This window comes from Pinus tabuliformis, chromosome 6 (assembly GCF_031772625.1).
Source record: "Pinus tabuliformis cultivar Carrire ecotype Pingquan chromosome 6, CPIR1, whole genome shotgun sequence".
Lineage (NCBI taxonomy): Eukaryota > Viridiplantae > Streptophyta > Pinopsida > Pinales > Pinaceae > Pinus > Pinus tabuliformis.
The window spans coordinates 1,485,305,221-1,485,318,536 of record NC_142292.1 but is presented as its reverse complement, the minus strand read 5'-3'; positions in this window follow the sequence as shown (position 1 = coordinate 1,485,318,536).

Here is a 13,316-nt window from a genome sequence, read left to right as displayed (position 1 = left end):
TGACATTTTGGTTTTTTGTACTTATCATTTTTGCCAATCATAAGGTGTTTTTCAACCTATGATCGAAGATGATGTATTTTTTCACACACTCCTATATATATATATATATATATATATATATATATATATATATAGATATATATATATATATATATATATATATATATCATTATTACCGGCTTATCTTGTAAATCATGTTATGGAATGGTTTTCAATTTACATGTATGATTATTGCAAATGTCTATTTAACATTCGAGAAGCAATTGCATCTGCTAATGTATTTAAAGACCTTGGAATATGCTAATATTCAATGTAATCAAACTCACGTTCCAAGAGACGCACTCTCAAAAATAATCTTAATAACACTGGATTTCTAATGGCATACACTCTATTAAGCTGTAATACAACGAGTTCAGAATCTAACCTCACTATCAAACTCCGAATCCCAAATGAAATAGATTCAGACAATAACTCAATCACTGCACTGTACTCGGCAATGTTGTTTGTTGTTTGACCGAGGCTTACCCCATGCATAGAAACTAACTTGTCAGAGGGCGAATATATAACCCAAGCTGCAGAAGAAATGTTCCGTGTACTACGACAAGCACCATCAGCAAATCCAATGTATGTTTGGAGAGGCATCGACATCTGCAATATCAAGAGTAAAACCAAGATAAGCAGAAATAACGATGGAAACACACTCTCTAAGCTAAGCACACTGTCTAAACCAAAACACACTTGCTAGAAAGAAAAACTAACCTAACTAAAAATCTCCATACCCATTCTTTTAAGCATAATACCTCTTCAAGTAAAGACCATTTCTGGGTTTACCTAGAGAGTCCCCGTCAAAGTCTACCAACTCATAGGCCCCTTTTGCTAGCTTTCGCTTGACAATATAGGGCCCATGCCACATAGGAATGAATTTTCCAACACCTAATTTATCATTAGCTTGATCATATAATAACACTAGGTCTCCTTCCAAAAAATTTCGAGGGGTCACATTTCGATCATACTGAGCTTTCATACGTTTTGCGTGAGTCTCGATCGCCAATGCAGCATCATGTCGATTCTCATATAATTGAGCTAAGTATAATAAATGATTTTCCTCTTCGGAAGTAGCTGGAAGTAACTCGATGGCCATTTGCAGTGACGGGATTTCGCATTCAATGGGTAGCACAGCTTCCAAACCATAAACTAGTTGGAAAGGAGCGAACCCTGTTGATGTTTTCACTGAGGTTCGATACGCCCAAAGCATTGAAAATAACATGTTGTTCCAATTCAACTGATGAATACCAATGATTCGTCAGATCATGATAACCAAAACTTTGTTGATGGACTCAACCAGACCATTCGCTTGTGGATAATAAGGAGTTGAACTATCGTGACGCAAACCAAGCTGGCCTGTAAGTTCTGTCATCATAACGTTTCGAAAATGGCACCCATGGTCAATGATTATCGCTTGTGGGACACCAAACCTAGCAATTATATGATTTAACATGAAAATTGCAGCTGTCTTGCCATCTGCCTCGAATGTAGGCATCGCCTCGGCCCACTTAGTAAAATAATCTACCGCAAGGATGATATACGCATGCCCCCCGCCCGAGTGAGGGTTACATGTAATAAAATCGATACCCCATTTGGAAAAAGGACCAACGGAAATTATAAGGTGGAGAGGAGCAGGTGGAGCGCGCATCTTTCGATCAAACACTTGACAGTTGTGGCATTTTCGGACCGCAGTAATACAATCTTTAAACAAGGACGGCCAGAAATAGCCAGCGCGCAATATCTTTTGGGCTGTGGCATACCCAGACATATGACCGCCACACGCTCTAGAGTGACAGTCATTTAGAACCCTTTCAACCTCTTTGTGAGTTAAGAAACGTTGAAAAATACAGTCTGCCCCACAGCGATAAAGAGTATCTCCAATAATTTTGTATTGTTGGGACTGGAATCGAATTTTCCGACGTTCCGACTTTGAAACTTCGGGCCGAAAGGATTGGGTCTGGAGATAGACGATGATATCCCCATACCACGAATCTAAAGTGCTGATTAGAAACAAAGATTCGTCCGCAATGGGCTCCTCTGCCACAGTTTCCGTGTCAGCACGCGGGAAGTCACACATTAACTCTGCAAAAACTAAAGATTTCTTAGACTTAGATTTCTCAAACTCCAAGTCGAACTCCTGCAGGATAACGATCCATTTAGAGTACTTGCCCCCTAGCAATTGTTTGGTCAAAATGTAGATCATAGGGTTGCAATCCAAAATGACTGTAGTTTTACGTAGTAAAATGTAGTGACGAAAACGTTGGACAGCTTGAACGGCTGCCAATGCCAATTTCTCCACATGTGAGTATTTTAGCTCAGTTGGATTTAACGTTCGACTAAGGTAATATATCACATGTTCCGTTCCGAATTCATCTTCCTGAACTAAGACCATTCCAATGGTGGAATGGGAGGCGGCGAGATACAAAAAGTAATCCTGGTTGTAGTTGGGAGGATGCAACAACAGTGCATGGGTCAACGCGTGCTTGAGTGCAACAAAAGATTTCTGAGCTATCTCATCCCAAGAGAATTGAGCGTTCTGTTTCAACAACCATGTAAAACCTTTTGTAACCTCGGCGTAGTTAGGAATGAATCGTCGTAAAAAGTTTGCTTTCCCCTGCAAACTTTGGAGTTGGCGAAGACTCGAAGGAGGAGGCAATTTGATGATAGCTTCTACCTTCGAGGGATCGACGCGAATGCCGGCTTTCGAAACTACAAATCCTAGCAATCGTCACGCTTCTATACAGAAGACACATTTGTGTGGGTTCAACCGAATACGATAATGCCTACACCTCATGAAGATTGCACGTAAGTGGACGAGGTGATTAGCTCGATGTAATGAATGAGCGAGCAAATCATCGAGATACGGTTGCACAATGTGTTTGATGTCATGAAACGCATAAGACATCACCCTTTGAAAAGTTGCTCCGGCATTCTTGAGCCCAAAAGGTAATTTACAATAAGCAAATGTTTCCCATGGACAAATGAAAGCCGTTTTCAGTTGATCAGCAGGTAGAATATTGATTTGATTGTATCCGGAAAAACCGTCCATAAAGGAAAATATTTTGCTGCCGGCACAATCATCAATGATTTGATCGATATAGGGTGTTGGATAATTGTCCTTTGGACAGGCTCGATTAATGTCCCTATAATCGATGCATATTCTTATTGTTCCCTGTTTTTTGTTAACTGGAACAATATTCGATACCCAATCCATTAACGGGATCGGATAAATGAAACTTGCTTTCAACATTTTTTCAACTTCTGCTTTAATTGCAGCAGCTTTTCGTGGGTGAATCTGACGCAAACATTGCCGGACGGGTTTAGCGTCCGGGTAAGTCTTGATCGCGGGATCAATTCCTGGCATTTCCTCATAGGACCAGGCAAACACGTCGCGGAATTCTTGAAATAGGGCCTTGTATGTCTGAATTTCGTCATCTGTACACGAGGCACCTATATGAATGTTCTCAACAATTCCAGGCTTAACCGAAATGTCAATGGGAATAGTTCGAGAGATGTTTCCCAAATTTAACTCTGAATCAGGATGTTTCATTGAATTCTGAGGTTCCTTGACATATTCAGTCGTAAATATTGATGAGAAATCATTTTCAAAACGATCATCCTCAGGTAAAAACGAAGATCTGTGATGGAGATCTTCCCATGGTAAATCATCTACACATAGGATTTCACGAATTTGCTCATCAGAGTGAACAAGTTCAGAAAATGTAGTTAAATCCGAGGTTGATGTGAAAAGTGATTCCTCACAGACCACATTCATTAAGTCTTTTTCGGTTGAACACGGGTTGGTAAAAGACTGCACGGCTTCATAGGCAATTTCATATGGACTCAACGGCATAAAGTTACCAAATGAGTCTATTTCAGATTCAAAAGGAACGATCCAAGGATCGTCATAAAAAATAGTGTCTGATGTAATCATATGAATGGTTGCAAATGAAGATGATGTGTTGATTGGAGGAAAAGGAAAAGTTCCCAGTAAACCGGCATCTTTAACTAATCCTACTCCAACATCCTTATATGGGATAGTCGTTTTACCGACATGCTGAATACTCTCTGAAGAGGTTGGGTCGGATGAAAAGTAAGCCAGCTGGTCTATTGTTACGATCTTTCCATTATGTGGGAACTTTATTACTCAGAAGACTGATGAAACGACCGCTGTCATAGAGTAAGACCAACTTCGACCCAAGAGAAGGTTGTAGTCTAGAGGGGCATCAACCACCTCCACATCTAGACTAATGGTTTTTCCTTCAACCCCTATAGGCAAATCCTGTAGAATGCCAAAAGGATGAAACCCACGGCCATCAAAGGCCTTAAGAATTGTCGGGGATTGATTTAGTGAAGGAGAACCAAGCGATCTCCAACACTGTATCGACATAATACATGTTGAAGCTCCCTCATCAATTACAGTCCGATGAATAGGCCTGTTTTTTACTATCACTGGGATCTGGAAGGCCATTTGATGAGGCAAACATGGTGTACTATTTTCTAGATCAAATATTATTAGGTTCGGGTCCTGAACATCAACAGCTCCTATAGCCGACAAGAGTAATTTGCGTTGTGCTGGACACGATTGCAGCACTTCCAAAGCCGACATTGCTGAGGGAGAAACAGCTAAGTCCTCAACAATGTTATAATTCTGGGCCGCTCTCGCATGTGGATTGAAAGCAGACTTTTGAAGTATACCCTTGGCGGGCGGTTTGATTACTAAGTCTGGATTAGGCTTCTCGATCTGTAGTGGATCAGAACCGGGAGCTAAGGTTGATGGATTAGAATGAGAATATTCTGCTTCTTTGCCATCAACAGGACTTTTACTACCATAATCTTGCGATCGAGTCGCAATCCTTACATGGGACATCATCAATATGGGTTCTTCATTGGCACTCGAGGAAGAATCTATCATCTTGCTATCTTGATTTGGAAATGGATCCTTCAAAATAGCAGGAGTTTGGGAACCTTTGACGATTTTCGCAACCTCTGCTCGATGAGGGCAGTCTCTTGTAAAATGTTCTTCGTCACAAATGAGACATGGATAACGAGGTTTGCGCTTTTCATCATTGGATTCTGCCTTTTCGGATTTCTCTTTCGAACTTTTGTCCGTTTTATTCTTCTTCTTTCCTTTCTTCTTTCCACCGGATTTTGATTTAGTCGTAGATGATTCTACAGCGTGAATATCGGTGGAAACCTCTGCAAAAAAATCTCCTGTTGGGGAATTAGGCAAGGTTATGATAGGAGAAGAATTCTTGGAAGACTTCTTCTTACTTTTAATGTTAACCATACCAATCATGCCATCAGCAGCATGAGACCCTGACGGAGCAGTAGCTATTTGATTTCCCTTGGGAAGATCTGGGATTTTTTCATGTAACGTACCGGACTGAGTATAAACTAAGTCGAGGTACTGTGCTTGAGCAATCACTTGCTCCTCAGTAACTACTCCGGCCTTAGCTACGTCTTCAGTGATCTTCGGTAACAATGATTTAACAAACCATTCAGCTAAGATCTGGTCCGGGATAAAAACTTTCACTAACCGCCTTCGACGTCTCCATTCATGAATATGATCGGAAATATAAGTGGACGTTGATTGCTTTAATGAAGTTAGTAACTCCGTGCCATTATCATATCTGACCGGCAACTGAAAATGAGTTAAAAACGAGGTAGCTAACTGGCTAAAATTATAAAAAGAGGCCCGTGGTAACTCAATATACCACTTGGCCGCAAGACCAATGAGAGTGAGCTGGAAAAGATGTAAGCTGATCGAATCATCCAAGATGGAATTAGAGGCACACCAGAGGTGGTAAGTCATCACATGATTCGACGGGTCTTCTCCAGATTTACCTTCGAACTTGGGAATGTCACTGGGCAACTTATTTGGCATTGGCGGCCAAAATGGAAGATAATTAATTGGATCGTTCGTTAGGCGCGACAAGTTTGGTAAGTCCAAAGTTGCGATAAACAGTAGCTGCAGATTAGGATCCCTAAAACTCTGGGTCATGAGACCAGCCCTAGGAGGAGGATATCCGGGATAACTAGGAATAGGAGTCGCGTTTGGGATATTGTATCCTCCTGGAAAACCAGGATTAACCAGACCATACTGGGGTTGTTGTGGTTGTTGATAAGTGTACCCAGGATACGGTTGATACTGATAAACTGGCTGCTGGATAGCAAGACCGTATTGGTACTGTCCCTGGTACGGTTGATAAGTGAATTGTGGTTGACTTGTGACAACAGTACTTAAACCAGGTTGTCCTACAAGCATCTAAACCGTAGTTTGAATCGTGGATCCAGACGATGGTAAAGATGTCTAAGGAGTAGATACAGGAATAGTAGAAACCGGAGCTGTCGATACTCCAGAAGTAGGTAGGGTAGATTGAACAGATGTTGCGACAGTTGCAGCAGTCGTTTGAGATGGAGCATGAGGCGCAGTAGGCCCAGACTGAGAAACTACCGAAGGTACAGAAGTTTGAACATTAGACTGGACTGGTTGCTGGGGTGAACCAGAAACTAATGGTTGTCCAATTTGAGATGACAACTGTACATTTGGCTACAACACCTGTTGAGTTTGCGATGGATCCCACACTATGTTCATTCCGGGGTACTGACCTATAACAGGTTGAGAATATTGAGATCCAAAACTGGGTTGAGGGTAGGATTGATAATTGAAAGGTACATTTCCCGTTCCTTGAACATAATATTGACCTTGGGGTGGTTGGAAACCTCGGTTCGAGTATTGACCTTGGGGTAGATACCCGTGAGGCATGTACTGATACTGGGGTTGACCTTGAGGCATAAATTGATACTGGGGTTGACCTTGGGGTACATATTGAGTTTGGGGTTGACCTTGAGGAACGTAATGTACCATAGGCACGTACTGTCCTTGAGGTTGCCCCCCAGATGCAAATTGTGTACCTTGAGGTTGCCCCCCAGGCATTAATTGAGGCTGCCCCCCAAGCGGTAACTGGCCACCTTGAGGTTGAGAATTGGGAATAGAACCTGACATCATAAGAATGTCTTCTACGCTCAACGGCTTTGCACCATTGCTTCCAGTGAATAACCTTTGTTCAATGGGTTGAGGAGATGCTCCCGAAAAAGTACCAGAAAGTGACTGATACCCAGAGGGAACAGAAGGAATCCCGTACAAAAAAGATTGAGGCAATTGAGTAAACATGGACGACTGACCTGACATATTTACGGGAGTATAAAAACCTCTAGGTGTCGGGTGAAAAGGAGCTCGAGGTGGTGAAAAACTTAACCCTGGGTTTTCTAAGAAATTTGTTAAAGAAAGATACCAAGTAGTACTCCTTGGTGGACTGTAAAAAATTGATTCACGCTCCCTTAGATCAATAGCACGTTGATTTTTAGGGATAGGGATGCCTATTTCTTCTTCTGGAGCAAGTTCTTCAATAGCTATAAAACCAGAAGGAAGATTTTCAGTGATTACGCTTTCTAACCTAGGTGAATTAGGAGCACTAGAAGTTGGAGAGACAAACCCCGATGTTGGAGTAACAGGTTCAGATATCTCAGGTTCTTCGCCTATATCACTAGTAGATGAAAAGCTACCAGCAAGTTCGGAAACCGAAATAGCTTCAGGATTATAACCTGTTTCTAGAGTTTGGTAATCAGGATGAACAACCAACGAAGACTCTCCTTCTTCGGGTGACCCAACTTTACTGCCACTAGGAGTTACGAGGACTTTCAAACCTTCGTAATGGCCTGGGACTTCTTCAAGAGGTTGGCCCCGAAGTCTACGGGACTTCCTCAACAAATCAGCCACGGTTACAACCTCAGGAGACTGGCCCCGAAGTCTACGGGACTGTCTTGGTAATTTAGCCACAGCTAAAAACTTTTAACTACTGCACACGCAAACAAAGTAAAATCTCAAAGAAAACTGCCTAAAGTCTCTAAAGAACCAAACAAATTCGAATCACACGCCTAAAGAACCTAGGGCGTCAAACCACACACAAACAGTAACTTTCCGAACCGAAAACACTAGTTGGTGATGAAATCCAACATCGCAGAATTCAGTACAGAAAGGGTGGGTGGAACAGTTACCCCGGCAACCTGCTTAATGAATAGACTGGACCAAGTTCCTCCACTTTAACCGTCTCGAGTGAATTGAACCCCCCAGAAAATCCAAGTGAGTCTAGCCTACGTCTGCTCCAGGTACAATGGGATCTTCCCTCCACCGTCACCTTAGGAAGAATCCTAAAGATAATAGTCACTAAGGTCACCAACAGCAACAAATATACCTGGGGGAACAGTCTACGATCCGATACGCACGCAAGGGCAGAGTAACAAGCTCAATCCCCTTGCCGGCTCCTTGACAATAATCCAAGGTTTACCGACAAGTGACCCCAGGCTCCTCAACAATGGTTAATCCGAGGTTTATCGTTTGTAGTACGTGCATATCTAGCGTCGTTCCCAATGAAGGAGGATTGATCCCCTCACTGGTTTAGACACGATCTCGTGCTTCTCCTTTAAGAGGAGCTTTCCCAGAGCATAGATGTAACAATTGGATTTATCCTACCGCAAGATAAGCTACTTGTTTGTTTTCACTGTCTTGGAGAGTTAATTACTCTCCTACTCCAAGACACTAGCTTGATCTATGTTGGTGTATCAGAGCCCTAGTAAATAAAAAGTTACTAAGTTAATTTTACTTTAAGCGTTATTTTTTATAGCTTTTCTTTAGGACAAAAGGTAGCGGAGATGAAACTTATGATGTGTAGACTCGACTCAAATCCACTAAAAAGATGCACCTAGGATGAAAAAACAATCTTTCCTTTTCAATGAATTCCCTAGCTAAGAGAGTTGGAGAATGCAAAATTTATAAAGACAACTTTCTTAGCAATGAAAATCAAAGAAAAAATATCTTTATCTTTTCCAAAGCACACAACACAAGACCACTAATTATTTCACGAAAACTTCCTTTCTCTTTTCAAAGACTTCAAATGCTACTAAAACAAACTTTCTTCAAAAGAGATTTTGTATTTTTCCTATTTTCACAAAGCATGTAAAATTACTTAACAAAAATCAATTTTAAGATCTATGAAAATCTAAGAGAAATTTACCTAAAAGCAAATCCAATGAGGTGAAAGCCTACAAAATATAATTCCAGGTTGTTTTACTCAATTACAATTCAACCAAGGACTAATTCATGCAGAATCATAAATCAATCAAAAACAAATAAAAGGCTCTTGTTCTTTTTCTTAAGAATGAAATTCACAGCTTAACAAACAAGCCTTCTCGAAATTCCACAAAGAGACAACACAACGGTAGGTTTCTCAAACAAAGGTGGATTTTACGAATGGTCTGACTCCTAAGAAGACTAAAAAGACCAGGGATATCCAAGGTTTCTACAACTTCTAAATCCAAAGTCACTACAAGACCAATACAAAAATCAAACCTAGGGCTAGAATTTCTATGAACTTCACTAAAACCCTTGATGCTAATGAAACAAGCCTAGATGAAAACTTCTGACAGGTAACCAGTGGATCTGGGCAGCTATAAATAAGCTATAAACAAGATCTAATAGGTAAGAAAGGAAAAAATTGAAATTTTCTAAACTTTTGACAGGGTACGCAGGCAGCCTGTTTGCACAGGTGCGGCCACGCTCTGTGTGCAAAGCAGAAGTGCGTACAGGTACGCACTGTGCTTAACTCAGAGGGTGCGTACTTCTCTCAAAAACAAGAAAAATAAAAACTAACTCAATCCTAAGCTATTCTACCCGAATTCACAGTCAATCAATCAAAACCTGGAAAGAAATTAACGTTTCTCAAATCAAAGTATCAATCAAAAGAGAAATCAATCAAATCCATGGATTCCCCAGCGGAGTCACCATTTTGTCATGCAGAAAGAGTCAATTTTGCAGACAAAACTGACCTCCCTAGAAAATAAGGCTTTTCTAGTGACAAACAAAACAATCAAGCACTATCTTTCCCTAAATATGCATTTAAAATAAAAGCAACCAGGTGTTTAAGGCTTACCTTTAGTCCAACACTGTTTGTAGCGGCCAAGCCTCTTCGATCTAGATGAGCTCCTCTCCTTGAAGCCTGCATACACAAACAAGCAAACGATTACATAGCACCTGAATAACTCATATAATAAAACATATTCATCATAAAGACCAAGGAGTTTATGAAACAAATTATATATAACAACTTGTTGAGAAAAATGAACTTAATTGTATTAATTGGAAACAAAGGAAACCTTACAACCAATGCCTTGGTGTTGTGCAGGTCCCTCCCAGGGTCCAGCAAGAGTTCTCCTCTACTTTGATCAGCTCACCCACTTCCAAATGAAGCTAAGAAAGGAATTTGATCTATCCTCTCAAGCTCTATAAGGGAGTCCTAATTTCAGCAGCATCTACCCTTAGGAATGTTTAGCTTTCAACCTCCCTTGCCTCTGGCCCAATGCCTGTATTTATAATGCTTTGGAGGAAGTTAAACAGGTCCACCATCAATGGGATAAGCCCCTCTTTCAAAGGGATAGCTCCCCTCTTCATGGGATAAGTTCCTCTTTCATTGGGATGCATGAACAATCTGGAGGCGCTCAATCCATGTCAAACCATCTTCTAGAATGCTCTAGAATCGATCGCAAGTAAGTTTTTTGAAGTAAAACTTGCGCCTTTTGACTTTTACAAGGGTACGCACCCACCCCTTTACAGACAGAGCGTACAAGTACACAGGTATTATGTACTTGAGGTGCGTGCCCGCAAGTAAGAGTAAGAGAAAGTGCGGAACCAAAGTTATATTGATTTTTAAAGGCTTTCTCTCTTTTTTGGAGTTTGACATGAGGAGCAGAGGTATAAGACTTGCCAAGGAGGATAGTATGGTTATTGATGGAGCCATACTGACTGCAAATAGTCATGGTGACAAATTTTAGTGTAATAGATTAATTCAATAAAGATACATTAATGGTTGTGAGAACCAGAGTGTAATTCACAGAAGTTACCCCAGAGCCTCGTGTGACCCAGGAGGAGCCTGGAGAGGCAGCAGATGCACTAGAGGTTCCAAAGTCCCCCCGCACGCCACAACCATAGAAAGACAAGCAGGCAATGGGGTTAGTCCTTGTATCACCACAGAACCCATGGTCTAGTAAATTGTCGATGGCAGAGAAGGGAAAAGTTGTTACCGGGGAAACAGAAGAGGAGGAGGAAGATTTGCAAGCCCTAATCGCCAAAATTGAAGCAAAGGATGATGAGGCGGAGAATTTTTCCCAAGTGCCTTTGGAAATAAAGTTACCCTCTTACATCCCCCCATGGAAAGGGACAGCCAAGATACCAAAGGACTTGGAGGCCATGAAGAGTGCGCTCAAGACCCCACTTCTTCTGGATGAACTAAGGTTTGAAGGTCTACCGTTGGGATAGGTACCTAATATAAAGTCCAAAGACTGGGACCTCATGGATAGTGAGAAGTTCCCACAGTTGGCTGCGGAGCAATTATTGCAGCGAAAATGGTTACACAGTGTGGAGAAGGCTGGGTTACTCCCTCTGCAGTGGATACCCCACTACCACTGCGCACGCATCACAATTTTTTTCATTCGGTAGCTCCTATGTCTGGTACATGATGGGTATCTCTGGCTAGAGGAGCCGATTCCCATCACAACCGATTTAATTCACCGAATTTCTTGGTTTCCCATCAAAGGAAACAATCTCGTAGCCATATCAGGAAAGAGTAGTGACTTGGCCCTCGCAAAAGCTATGAAGGCCAAATATAAGCTGGAGAAGAGAAAGCGAGGGTATGTAATAGCGAACATCAAGGACAAAGTGTTGCGCATAGCCACCCAGCTACTGGCCAGCAAGTTTATGAGGAAATGTTGCATAGACGAGGTTCCAACATCTGTAATTGCATTGGAAGAGCAGTGTGCAGAGGGGGTCCAGTTCAACTGGGTGTAGTTTCTCTGTGATGAGTTTTTGAAAAATTGTTGGGAGGCCCAGGAGTAGGGTAAGACCTTCCACTACGTGTGGTTGCTCTTATCCATCCTGTTGGTTGCAAGGGAGCTGTCGGAGGACAAGCAGTTTCCCACCATTGAGAGGAACCTACCCAAAGTTGTGAGATACACCTCGCTCTAGGCAACGAAAGACGTGACAAGGGTTCATGAGATCAAGGTGTTTTGGGTGTTCATGGAGGCGAGCATCCAAACTTGGATCAACTACAGGCCGCGCTTGTCCCTGACAGTATACAACAGTTTGCAAAGTGTGGCAGAATTCAAGGTAGATATGCATAATCTGTATATCTGAGTGCAAAAGGATCCAACCCGAACATGGGTGAATATTCCATTCATTGCATCAGATGATGCAATATTTGATGTAGTGGTGGCATGGTCTCTAGAGTGGCATGCTCCAGACTTGGCAGAGCTAGAAAAGATCATTGCACAGCAGCAGAAGAAAGAAACCAAGCTACGCATCGCGAAGCTAGCGAAGAGAAAGCGCCAGGAACAGGAGGCGGCCACGCAGCGGAAGATGGCTGAGGCAACAACAACAGCACAGACAGATGAACCCACAACTGCTCCCACTGAAGAGATCGAGGAAGGTCAGGAAATGTCCACAGAGCAGGACATCCAGGAGGAAGCTAAGACAGAGGAACGCACAACAAAATCAACCCAACTCAAGAGGTCGCACATCCAGTTGAAGCCAACCACACAGAAGAAGACAAATACAACGAAGACCTCTGAGGGAGCCCTTCCTGACAGTGGTGAACCAGTTCGTGATGTCACCAAGGATGCTCTTGAAGAATTAATGACGGAGCAGACAATTGTGTTGGGGGTACTTAGAGTGCAGTTGCAGGCATTACAGGTGCGACCCCCAGGAGTGATGACACCGCACCTTGCAAAAGGTGCATCCGAAGCTGAGAAGATGTTGTGCACCCACACAATGAACACTTTGGTGTTACCAGAAGGTGTAGTCTTAGCAGAAGCCGACAGTGACATGAGGGGCTGGGGGTTGAATTTGGTCGCCCTTCCCAGAGAAACCCTATACCAGCTGCAGGATGGGGTAACTATTGAGCTTCGCGCCAAGGAGGTGATGAGCCTCATAAATTGGTAATTATATGGGCTCATTTTACCTCCTAACCTAGTCAAATCAACCATTATCTTAGCTTATTGTATGATTTTCTGATTATATTTATGCTTATAGGGTGAGTTGAGTTAGTTATTATTCCATGTGCTCTAACATGTATTTAATGCAGATTATTGATGGATTTCAAGGTCAAAGTCAAGGATATAGTGGTCAAATTGCAGCAATAACTCGAAGTAGATAGAGGAGA